The sequence below is a fragment of the Ochotona curzoniae genome, unplaced genomic scaffold (genome assembly GCF_017591425.1).
Source record: "Ochotona curzoniae isolate NIBS_2020 unplaced genomic scaffold, NIBS_Ocur_1.0 scaffold_3835, whole genome shotgun sequence".
Classification (NCBI taxonomy): domain Eukaryota; kingdom Metazoa; phylum Chordata; class Mammalia; order Lagomorpha; family Ochotonidae; genus Ochotona; species Ochotona curzoniae.
In genome coordinates, this window is record NW_024467114.1 from 17,182,002 (window position 1) to 17,195,960 (window position 13,959).

Below are 13,959 nucleotides of genomic sequence, written 5' to 3' on the forward strand. Positions count from 1 at the left end.
TGTCAAAAGAAAATCAAAACCACACAAATCCATCAAAGCCATAGGACATGTTTCTGATGAAAACAGAACTCCCATACTGAACCAGTGCCACTAGCCACCACCGGGCACATTGGGAGAGTCCTACTTCATTGTGTGGTGGTCTCATCTTGCTGCCGCTCAGTTCCTCTTTACAAAAATTTTCCTGTATATTAAAGACAACACACCTGGAAAAGAAAGACACTGAGAATTTCATGTCAAAATTCAGATTGGCATGAGCCAAATGCCCCAGGGAAGCATAGTAAAAAAGGGAAGAATTGCATGTCCCACATCTGTTTTCAATGAGACTTATGTCAAATAATTTTATTATTTGACAAAAGCAATCCAAGGAATTACTTTATTTTTACAGAATGCCTTGAAATGTCATTAAAATTCACCTATGAGCACACAACAGAGAACACACCACCTGTTCAGAGTGTTAGAACAAATGAGAAATCAGGGGCTGAGGCCTCCTGAGCAGGAAGAGACCTGACCTGCTACATAAGGGAAGAGGCAGAGTTGTTGCTTATCTTAGCATTCCCACCAACAGTTTCCACCAACCTGGAGGCAAGTAATCCATTTTCAGTTTGACACTGGTCAGGAAATGGCTCTGCTAAAACACCCTCCCTGCTATTGGAAATGAGACATAACTCCGGAAAAGTGGAGAACACCAACATGTTTCTGAGTACACAGACGAGAGAGGCCATGTGTGGGCTAATAAGTGAACTGCAATAGTAGTTTTACAGAATAGCTTTAAAAAGGCAAATCTGGAGTTGTAATTCTACTGGATAAATAGGTAACACACCTCTTACAGCAGTACTGTTACTTTCTTGATTCAATAATTTCACACTTTCAAAATTATGCTAAGGGAGTAGGCAAGGATGCCTGTTGTTAGGAGACAGACTTTGCTGGATCTCTTATATTACTACCTATTTTGATGGGTATGCCAACAATGCAACATCCTTATCTCTCTTTACCCAGGTCATTTCCCAGGCGTGTGCCTGAAGCAGGCAACCTTGGAGGATGAGATAATGTCTTCTCCTGGGACAAAGAGCAGGCTTGTTGATTGTTTACACAGCAAAGATGAATTTCCCAAGCTTACTAATCCTCCATTGCAATGTAAACCTATCATGTGCAAAGCAAGTCTGGGACCACTGGCTCACCCTTGTTCAGTCTGAGCACAAGGGGGAGTGTGGGATTCACGGAGGTCCCAAAAATAACTGAGATGATGAGAGTGGACAGATTCCCTTAGAACAAAGATCAATGTCAGTGTAAGAGCCTAACTTATAGAACTTCTGGTCCAATATTAGCTTAGTAGCTTAATAAATGTTAAAACCACCTCTGATCTCTACAAATTATACCTTATTTCACCCAGGAAACCTAATGGTCAAACCTCAATCTTGCTGACTCATCTCATGCATACTACTTTTAACTATCTTGTGTTCATCTCATTCATCTTATTTTAGTACTCTGATCTGTATTTAGAATCTGCATCTCATATTTTGAATATCACATTATTCTTTGTAATGGTGTCTACATCTCACACTCATTGGCCTAGTTGTAATTCGATTATCATATATTTTAAAAAAAACCATAATTCAGGAGCAGGCATTGTGGTTAGTGGATTAAAACACTACCTAGAACCCCCAAATCTCTATCAGAGTCTGGTTCAAGTCCTGGCTCTTATCCTTCCGATTTAGCTCTCTGTAGCTAGTAATTGGGTTCAGGCCAAACATGGGAGACATGGGTGGGGTTCTAACTGTTTTTTTTTTTTTTTAGATTTATTTATTTTTATTGGAAAGTCAGATACACCTCAGAGAGAAGGAGAAACAGTGAAGATCTGCTTTCCTTTGATTCACTCCCCAAGCAGCCTCACTCCTAGCCGATCTAAAACCAGGAATCCAGAACCTCTTCTGGGTCTCCCATGTGGGTGCAGGGTACCAAGGCTTTAGACCATCCTCAACTGCTTTTCCAGGCCACAAGCAGGGAACTGGATGGGAAGTGGGGCTGCCAGGATTAGAACTGTCGCCCATATGGATCCCGGTGCCTGCAAGGCGAGGACTTTAGCTGCCGGGCCTGGCTCTGAAGTTTTGGTGTGTGCTTCATCTGACTCTTTCTGCTGTGGGCATTTTGGGGGATTAACCTAGCAGATGGAAGCTCTCTCTTCTCCCTCTCTCTACTACATTCTTAGCAGCATAATTATACTTCCCACCCTGCCCTATCCCTTCCCTTTCTCTCTCACTTCCACCCACCTGCCTCATTTCCTTATTTGTCTTTTACTTCATACAATTACTTATTTTCTATTTGTTTTGTAATTAGAAGCTCAACCACCCACTACTTACTACTTGTTGATTTCCTATTTTTTTAAAATAAATTATACCATTCCCAATCTGTCAGACAAGTGCTTATTTCAAGATTCAACCCCTCTAGGGAGTGTTTTATAACTTTACGTTTTTAAGTTGAATTTTCTTATGAAAGTAACCACTAGATCACATGAAAATTCATTTAAATGTCATTGTTTGCTTTTGATTGTGTTGTGTAAACTCTGAGGGCAGGAATAGTCCTGTATTTTTATTATTGTCAACATCTAGAGTGATGCCTAGTTTAAAAGTGTCTATACCTGAATATAAAAGTATTGTGAAAATAAGAGAAACTGATTTCAGACATAATCAATGAATCTTGATTCCGAAAAGTTCCAAAATAAGAATTCCCTTATGATGGAATCTCAACAGACCCGTCAATATATTTGTTTCTGAGAAAGAAATATAATCTGGTGATTCATACCTGCAAAGAAAACTATTTTAAACACATTTTCTTTGTCTGAGTTAGAGCAGTCTACCCCTACTGCCAATAAGAAAAAAATTCTTGGGAATGGCAATATCCCTGGGGAAAAATGCTGACAGTATAAAAGCATAATATGCTTCATGTGGAACTGCACATACTAACAGATACTTTAAGATTTTTCTGAAATCTACTCAAACACCTAGGAATAGAAGTAAATGTGAACTCAGGTGAACTAAAGCAGAGGTAAAAAACAAAGCAAAAAGAATCTCATGATTAAACATGTGGACTGATGCAACAGGACACGAATGAGGTCTCCATCTTCCATATGAGATGTCACAATGGGACTCTAAAACATGGACTTAATGTGAGTTTGAAAGTCTGTCCTTCTTAGGTGTGGTCACTCAATCATGGGCGACTGAAAGGATTTGAAAGGTCGAGATATATCAGTATTATACTAGAATTTGCTAATCCACTTCATCAAAGGAAGTTTTGCCAAGAAAGGCACTTGAACAGCCATCCCCAGTGAAGTTTACACAGCTGTCTCTAAAATCAGGACCAGGCAGACATCATTGCCTTTTAAAGTTGTTCCTTTTCCTAACACTCACAGTGACCTGACTGGCTTTATTCAACCGGCCAGAGAAGGGGCTGGACTGAAAGTATAACTGAGGTGTTTCTGGAATGGACTGGAGTTTCACGGGTAGCTCAGGATCCTCATGGCTACAATGGGCCCTGTAGACACGCCTAATAAGGAGGAGTATGAGCAAGGGCTCTTGACCAGCATAGGCCTATCAGATCTGGACAGCATTTGTTTTAAGAATTGGCCCACATGGTTCAGTGGATCTATTACTGCCCTCTACAAAGAATCTTACTGCTTAAAACTTTGCTCCAAAAGTCATCTACTATCCTTGCTTTCATTACTCAGTTGTGGCTTGTTGAATATATTTTTCTTACTAGTCAAGCCTTTTTGGAATTTAATTAGAGTACTTCTTTTTGCATACAATATCAACAAGTTGTTTTTCTAAGTCACTTTTGGCCTCAAGAGTTGATCTCTATTTCTAAGGTGGCTTGATCAGAGAGCAGACACTAATTTTGTATACACACTTCATTGCATCCATTTCACAGCTCCTCAGAGCAGTAACACCTGCATCATTATACAAAAAAATCTGCATAAGGTTCACAGAAAAACGTGCACCCTGAATAACCTATAGACTTAAAAGTAGTAACTTGTAAAACAGATACGAACAGGATCTGGCTTGAAACACCAGCAAGCATAAGATAGCAATTTGAGAAGCGTTCCTATCAGAAAAATCATGAATTCTAGTAACACCTAAGTAAGAAAAAAGAATATCAAGTTTACAGAGAAGCCTGGGTGGAAGAATGTTGAAATCACCAATGCCTCCCAAAATATTTGTGAAGACAGGATCTCAAAGAAATCAGCAATTAATTAATGCATTACTGCTTTGAGGGGACAGGACGACATTGAAAATGAAGCTTATAGCAGAACATCCACATCTATTTCCGAGAAAAAAAATCTTGTCCGTGCCGTAATTGAAGAGGATTGAAAATTAATAGCAGAAACAATAGCCAACAGGCTTTAGGATGTTCAAGGCATTGCTGACTTTCTGGAGGGTCAGAGAATGGTGAGATCTGTTTATCCTAACAGCATTTCAAGAACGTTACCCAAATATTTATCAGAAAAACACTTGGGGAAACCTCTGCTGGCAGTCTTATTTTCCACCACAGCCACGATCCTGTCTATTCCTTTCCCATCACAATGGGGCAATTTTATGTGATTTCTAAGAGACAATGACTAGACATTCACTTTACAAACTTGAGTTGTCTCTTTCTGTCTTATATTTTACTTCATTCTATTTTTAAAGATATTTATTTGCAAAACAGAGAAAGGGTGACCTACGCACACAGAGAGATCATGAATGTTCTGGTTCACTGCCCACAGTCCTGCACCATCAGGTTAAGTGAAGCCAAAGCCAGGAGCCTGGGACTCCAGGTAGGTCTTCCATATGAGTGTCAGGGACACAAGGACGAAGCACATTCATAGTTAGCTGTAATGAGGCAGAGGAGGAACTCAGTCTCAGCCACCTCATGTGATGTGCATGTCCCAAGCTGTAGCTTCATATGCTGATCCACAGTAACATCCCCTTCTTTTAGATTCTTCATCTTAAAAAGACTTTAAAAGACACCCATTTTTCTTCAGCTAATAATATACATATTGAATAATAAAGTTTAACAGGTTAAATTCCCAGGAGCTTCAGTTTCTTAGGGATAGATTAAACACCTGATAACATCACTTACAAAAATAGCTGGAACTTGATGGAGTTTACGTCAAAAATAAAGTTTATTGTTCTAGTTCTCTTAATTGCATAAGAAAATTTCTGATGTACCCTGTATGATCAATTGATCATAATTCATTGTGTCCACATCAGGACTTGGGTTGGCCCCAATGACAGAAAGAGGCTGCTTTTGAAGTAGTTTTCATCACAGATGACTGGAAAAATCCTATTGAGTTAAGTAAACATTATTTTATTTTTATTACAAAGTCAGATATACAGAGAGGAAGATCTTTCATCTGATGATTCACTCCCCAAGTGAGCACAATGGCTGGTGCTGCACCGATCCAGAGCGAGGAGCCAGGAATCTCCTCCAGGTCTCCCACACGGGTGCAAGATCCCAAAACACTGGGCAGTCCTCAACTGCTTTCCCAGGCCACAAGCGGGGAGCTGGATGGGAAGTGGAGATGCCGGGATTAGAACCAGTGCCCATATGGGATCCCGGTGCATTCAAGGTGAAAACTTTAGCCACTAGACCACACCACCGGGCCTTATCTCACCCTATTTTATCTTGGTCTAGTTTTATACAAGTATTTTCAGTCCTTTCTTTTCATACAATCCCCACCCACAGACTCAATCAACTTTACAGTTAGGTTTACAGTGGCTATTTCTGCACTGAACATGCACAGATATCATATGTCATTATTCCCATTTTCCTCAATGTCAAATATTCTTGAATACTTATAATACACTAGATGATAATAGTAATCTAGACACAATGTAATACATTCAGGAGAATATGCAATGTTTATATGCCAATATGATGTCACTTTATTTGAAAAATGTAAATGTCCTAAGATTTTGCTACCTATGGGATCTTGGAATCAAATTCATATGCAAACTGAAAGTCAACTATAAAAAAGACTGAAAGTTTTGAAGAAAACAGGAAATTTGTTCTAAGCCTTATTGAGTCCACTGTTTAAAAATTAGTGGACTTTTAAAGCGGAGATTTTCCTTGGTTCATGAAATAAGAAATGGGAAAGGATTTACATCAAAATGTATCAAATACTATAGTTATTCCATAGTAACTTCCATAGTTACTCTATCTCCACAACTTAGAAATCAAATTGTGCCCTTTTTTTTGGTACTTACTTATTTTGGTGTTAGACTCCGTATTACAAGAAATCAATGTTTTTAATTTCTAGAGATTATCATAATTTGGCAAAGGATATTCAAATGCACATGACCAGATGTTACAAAGCACTTCTTCAACTTCAGTTTGATTTAGGTGGGAGTGTGATATTGGGAGCTAGGGAAGAAGTTATTTTATTTTCATTGCTTGGGTGTGGGAATCTGGTTATCAGTATCCTATGAAATGCACTCCCTTCTAAAGAACTCAGTGCTTGGTTTAGTCATTAAATGGAGATTCAGTGATTCTCTTCCTTACTGACACATGAACTTGGTGACTTTTAATAACACTTTGTCATCCAAACCCAACTTACTCTTTTCCAACTATGACAAGAATAACATCCCTATTTCTGGGAGCCTGGCGGCACCCTTTCCACACTGATGAGGTTGCACTTTGGCCCATGCAGGACATGCAGCTATTGGGCAACATGAGGTTGTGGTAATAGAAGAAAAAGCACAGGAAAAATCAGTTCTCATATGTGTGGGAAACAAAACACATCATCTGAGTAATATCCACATTGTACTTTACCTAAACTGGGCTTGGAGAAGGATCTACCCAGAAAAGTCCAAAGTCATCTTAGGATAAGCATCAACATTTCTAGAAAATGTAAGGAGGAAAGATAGAGGAGTTCTGATGGATTCAGAAGCCCAGCTTTGTGGCCACAGGAAAAGGAGCCAAGTCGAATGTGTATGGACAGGTGGGAGCAGCCTTGAGAGCAGCCTCCTGTGGTTAGTCCCCACTGCTCTTCCAAGTGAACCATACCCCTTTGCAGAATGATACTCTTTTACGTTTCACTCAAGATTTCAATCACATCTTAATATTGTTCTTAACTATTGAAGAGACAGAAGATGACAATAATTATAACAAAACAATACTGCTTTCATATGACCACTAATCCACCAGTGTATGTTCAGAGCATGATGTAAAACAGCGTCATGGGTTTGTTAGCTGGCTACCTTCCTTGCCTTCTTCCTTCCTGCCTGCCTTCCTTCCTTCCACTCTTCCTTTTTTTTTTTCCTTACTTTCTTCTGTTTTTGTTTTCTTTCTCTTCCTTCCTTCCTTCTCTCTCTTTTCATTTTCTCTTTCTCTCTCTTTTTCTTTCTTTCTTCCTTTCTTTCTTTCTTTCTTTCTTTCTTTCTTTCTTTCTTTCTTTCTTTCTTTCTTTCTTTCTTTCTTTCTTTCTTCTTCCTTCCGCCCTTCTTCCTTCCTTCCTTCCTTCCTTCCTTCTTCCTTCCTTCCTTCCTTCTTCCTTCCTTCCTTCCTTCCTTCCTTCTTCCTTCCTTTCTTTCTTTCTTTCTTTCTTTCTTTCTTTCTTTCTTTCTTTCTTTCTTTCTTTCTTTCTCTCCCCTTCCTTCCTTCCTGACAGAGCTCTCATGATCCCACTATCTCCTGCTCTCCCCTTACACTCTGTGTCTTACTCCCTTCACTCCTAAACCCCGGGCTCTCATTCACTTCTCCGTTTTGTTTGATAACTCACTGAAAGTCTGCCTACAGAGAGTACTATTTGTTCTGGAAAGTGGATATAGCTTCTCTAGTGTTAAACTACATGTGATAAACTTTTGTCCTATTTAGATTGCCCAGTTCTTATCACATGGCCTCAATATTCTATGCAAACAAGATTTATTAAAAAAATGAAATGACACAAAAAGAATAGAGTCCTCCTGAGTGTGAGAGTGGTGGATCCGAAAAGAGGGAACTGGCAATGGGAAAAACTGGACCCTGTAGTATTCAAAATGCAGACATTAGCATGACTGAATTTTAGATAATCAACCAGTATTCCTTTTTATCTTGAAATCTTCAAAATTAGTGGTGTGCAGCTACTGAAAACAAATTATACTCTTCACTTGCCATTTGAGATGAAGGAGTTCATTTGTGATAGTAGCAACAGACTGTTCAATGTTTCAGTGTTTTCTTTAGTTTTCAAATGATCTTTTTTTTTTAAAGTAGAATGACCAACTTATGAATTAAAAATTAGCAAACACTTTAAAAAAGTATTTTAAATGCTGTTTTATTTGTTTTAAGGTGAATATCTAAATTTTAAAAGAAACAATAGCAGTAGGTATTCATCCTAGTGGTTAATCTACTCACATCCCACGTCAGAGTACCTGGGTTCAATCCCTGACTCAGGTTCTTGTCTTAAGATTGCTATTAATGATGACCACAGGAGATAGATGATGGCTGAAGTATTTGAATTTCTGCTAACAATGTGGGAGATCTGAAATTTCTGACCATTGTGGACATGTGAAGGAGAGAGTTAGCAGATGGGATCGTGTGTGTGTGTGTGTGTGTGCCTTTCTTAAAAATAAATTAAATAGTCTTAATAAAAGAAAACCCACATAAACCTAAGCAGATATGGATGCACAAGGCTATCACTGGAAACTGGCCAATAATGATGCTAAAGTGAGACCATTTTTATTTTTATTTTGAAAAAGAACAATTTGCTACTTTATTACTTTATAAATCTGCCTCTTTTCACAGAATAATTGATGAAGGTAGGACTAAACTGAACAAATTAATGAAGGAAACAAATTAAAGGAAGGAAGGGGAGTTATAAAAGGGTGCAAATACACAGAGCATGTGGGTTCCCACTGTTGTAAACATCGTTGTGTTTGGCTCTAAGTTCCTTGGCAGCCAAAGTAAAAAAAGGGAGATATGGTCAGTTGAATAGTTCTTATTATTAGATGAGAAGAAGCATATCAGGGCCCGAGGGAAAACAAATGTATTTTTTTTGTGCTAATTTCTCAAGGAAATCATGCTGGTGGGGCCTCCTATGAATGATGTCATATACACAGTGTTCTCAACTGGAGTTTTTCAAGCAAGAACAGAGTTCCCTTGAAAAAAATCAAGGATAATCAAGTAAATTGTAGCCTAGTAAAGTAATTGTAAGCCCAGTGTGAAGCTCCCTGTCTAGTTTAGGTGGAGGCAAGGAGAGAGTGCTTAACGTGAAGATAACTCTTTGATTGAGTCTAACAGATGGTTAGGGATTGCCTTTCCAGTGAAGGGCCCAGAAGGTCAGTAGTATGAGGGAGTTGAAGGAAGATCTACTGTCTTAAACCAGATAATATCAACCCAGCACATGAATCTGCCACAATCCCTTAGCAGATAAACAGCTATTATTTTTCCCATCTCAGACAGAGTTAGGCTTCAGTGAATGCTGATACGATTGCCTAGCTAAAAATATTTCTAGAAAATAAATAAATAAATAAATAAATAAATATACACTTTCTGCCAATGGAGAAGATTAGTAGAAACTCAGGTTGTACCAAACTGGGATTATCCCTATACAGTCCCACTGATTTAGACTGGCAGAGATCTGCCAGGCAGAACATCCATGCTCAGTGTTGTTTTCACAGCATGAACTCTTTGAAGAGGCCGAGTTCTAAACATGGGGTGACAAGTGCTTATGACTAAACCAAACTTTCCCAAACCTCTTTGCAGAATCCGAGGCTCAAAGACTGGTTTCTCACTGAAGACCTGACTCCTTATAAACACTGGGTGCATTTTGCTCTTCTGATGCAAGTAACATACATAAAAATAAGTTAAAATTTTAATAAGGTTCTTTAAACTTCCTAATACAGGATCCCTGGGACATACATGAACATTTCTTTCTACTCAAGAAAAACTTCCCAATCAAGGACTATATAAAAATGATGCAGGTTTACTCCAAAACAATAAGTCAATATGTAATTAGTGAACTAGTCACTGACCAAGAATGACTCAACAAGTCGGTCTTGAGAGAGGGTTCCCAATACACTTATCGTCACCACAAGAAAAATTGCACACACATATACTTTTCTGAAATTTCTCAATAGCACTTGCTCAATTTGAAATTTAATGTGTTAGGAGAACCCATTGCAAGGGCAATAATCATTTATAATAAATACAGGACATCCTTGCAGTAATGGGATGCACAAGTCATATTTGTGCAAATACACATCTGCACTGTGATTGACACCTTCTCAAAGGCTCAAAATATTGACCAGAAAGGACCATCACTGTGTTTCATCTCTATTATTATTATCTTTTACTTTGATTATTTTCAATTGTTTCTAGATTATCTCAATGCATATTCCGTGCCATAAAGAATGAAGAAAACAAAATACACATTGGTGACTCCGTAACTCAAAGGGACTGTACTAGGCTATGGACATATTCAAGTAAAATTTCACTACATTTCTTCCATATAATAGCATTTAATATTATTAAATTTTTTGTGTAAATTAATTTGGAAAGGATCGTGTCATTTGATTTAACACAGCTCTCTTGAAACATAAAAACATTCCTCCCAGTCCAGGTAAGGCATGAAAGCATAGACTGTCGTTCAGGTTACAGAGAAAATTATTTTCATTCCTAAAAGTATGGCAAGAATAGATCCCTAAAAATATCCAGATTAAATTTAATATCTAACTAGATAATGCATTAGTTGTATTGGAGAGGGTAAAACATTAGAAATAGAAGAAAAAAAAACAGTGAAGAACATCTATTCCCATCATATTAGGAAGTTGATTTTGAAGAAAATGTGCTCCTGTACAACGGGCCCAGGATCTTAGGAATATTCTATAGACGGGATACCAACAATGTTTTTATATCTGCCAAAATATCTCTTCTAAGTACAAAAATCAAAACACTTGAAAATAAAACATGTATAATATACACATATGGGAATAATTCAAATACTTAGTAATTGGGCAAGTTTTGAAATGGTACAACTTTCAAAGGTGAACTTGTAAAAACACAGAGCTGAGACAGCTTATTTCTTTGTGTATGTGGAATTCTCAGGAAGAAACTGTTGTTGTTTAACATGCATTTCCGTTAGTTTGGTCAGTTTTTTCCTTGACCATTATTAGCAAAAGAAGGAGCTGGAAATAAACTCATCTCCAGATGATTCTCCTGGAAACATGCCTAAAAGAGTAATTCATAGATTTGAAAATAAACAGGCTGGGCAGATTAGGGTAGAAAAGTTCCCAGGAACTGATCAGTCACACTTCTATCTAACAGGAACATTGAACTCTGCTCCATTCCTTATCAAAAGTCAACCTGTAGCTATTGTGCAGTCAACCCCAGAAGAGCCAAATCACCCACCCTATCCCTACTGAATTACTTTCTAATTTTATGACACTGGTTTTTCAATCTTGGGCTTTTTAGAAACAGTGCGAGTGTGCTGCCAGCCTTGGCAACATTCTCCATTTTTTTCTGACTTTGTTGGTCACGTGTCCGTGAAGATGATCCCGAAAGTATATTTGAATTTGAAGGAATCTGTGGAGGGTCTTGGGATTTCTGGGGAGTGTTGCACAATACGTAATATGAACTCTGAAACTCCAATTGTCCAATCATGACAGGAGAGCAAGCTCTTTGAAGAAATTGTAGAAAAGCTGTGATTTTCTGATTTCTTCCCTTTATCTTTAGCAATAAAAAGTTTAAGATGAAATCCCAAACTAGCAAAACCCTAGACAAAGAAGGGTGATGATGGATATCAAAAGAGAAAAACAAGAACCAGATGACAGAGTTCGAGAGGCAAGGGAGAATGTCCAAAGACTCCAGCCTTCTTCACTGAGTCAGACTTTGGTTACACTCCCTCATCTTCCTTGGCGGGCAGAGCGGAGTGCTGTGTGTGACCTACACGTATCCAACACCTTATGCACATGTGCAGGTAAATAGCTCAGCTTTCAATGAACAATCCAATTAGACTTAATAAACTTTTCTGCATTGGATACCGTTCAAGCATCTTCAAGTCTAAGTATTTTAAAGCCACTGTGTGACTTAAACTGTCTTGGTATCACTAGCACGTGGGTTGTGGGAATAAGGGATGACTCACATTTACTTATAGTAAACCATAATAGTGATTTTCCTAATTTGAAGTGTATGTGTATAGTATGTTTCCCCTTATTAAGACAGTATTTCAATATTCCAAGAATAAACATTCAACTTCAAAAATTCTTATGGCATGTTAATACTTTTCAGATTTGCTTTCTCAGATGAGCTGTCAGTACACCAGGGTTACGAATGTGTGACTGCTGTCAAACACACATTAAAACATGTACATAGTTTGGGGATGAATGTATTCTTTTCATGGGGAAAAGCAATGGCTGGGAAGCTGGGATAAGTTAAAAGAAACAAAAATTATCTGTTATGTCGAGATTGTTTAAAGTTTAGATTTATATACACTACTTAACATACTTTTAAAAGGTATAACGCAATTTTCCAATACATACCCATGGCTTCAACTGAATGTTCCAAGAAGCAGCCTTATCTTTATTCTGTAGTTGGAGCCTATAAGTTCTTCTCTTCCAGTTTTTTTTTATGTGTGTATGTTATTTTGCATCATCATAAGCCAAAGATACCATACTGTGCTTCAAAATGCAAGAGAAAAAAATGCTTTTTATAGGTTGAAAAATAAAGATTTGGAAATACTGGAAGAATAAGTGAAAACGTACCACCCAAATTTCTCCAAGTTGATGTGTCATATGTTTGTAAAGTTCCTCTCTTAAAAATATTTTTAGTGCTACTAAACATGTGTCTCTGAATACCTAGTATCTTTTGTATCTGTGGGGCATTTGGAAGTACTTACAACATCTAAGTGCTCATGAATTGTGCAGGATCTTGTCTGATTTCAAACATATTGTTTGGACTTAGAAATAAAATAGAGCAGTTCTAATGGCATTAATGGGATTCTCATTTCAAATAGTGATGTCGCATATGTACCACAGTTAAAGCCCAGAATAGACTTGTATGGGAATGAAAAGCTGACATGAACCCAAGGTCTGTATGTTGCAAGTACATCTTCCAAAGGAACTTCAGAGACCACTATGAGCAGCAACTTTTGAAGTAGGGAGTACAAATGAGGTGCTGTGACCTTTTGTGGGTAGTTGTTTTTTCCATTCACAAAGAGCTTAGAATCTAATGGTCATTACTGGCATTGGGAAACGAGGCATTAAAGGTTTCTGGAAGAGCAGGGTAACTTCCAGAGTTGGCAATAAATCTGTTTGTGGGTTACATTCCATTCAATGTGACATGATTCATGGAACGATGGAGAAAGTAATTCATTAAAAGCTGCTATTGCAACCTATCTTGCAACTACCTTGGAACATGATCATAGGTGGCAATTTTTTTTAATACAGCCATGCTGATATTTTCATATAAAGAAGGAATAGCAAGACTACCATGAATATAGAGTTGGACTAAGTTCTCTGACAATCAATTACTTTTGTAACATCATAGGATATGAAGATAAACTACAAGATATTCAAAATGTATTTGTTGATGCCAACCAGCTAAACCAAAGCCAGGAGCCAGGAGCCTCTTCTGGGTTTCCTGCATGGGTGCAGAGTCCCAAGGCTCTCAGCCATCATTGACTGCTTTCCCAGGACACAAGCAGGGAGCTGGAAGGGAAATGGAGCAGCTGGGATACAAGCTGCCACCCACATGGGATCCTCATCCATGCAAGGCAAGGACTTTAACCACTAGACTACCTCACTGTGCCCACAATATAAGTTTTAAAGAATTAGTTTAGGAAAGTCACTAAACAAATAAAAACAGTAACAATAAGTCAATTCTGGGTATGTGATAGAATAATTTTCAACCAAGAATCATAAGACATGTTATATTCCATACATACAATATGTTCCACACAAATGAAACAGTGGTACAACTCACGCCTAAAGAAGACCAAACTTTGGAGTTACA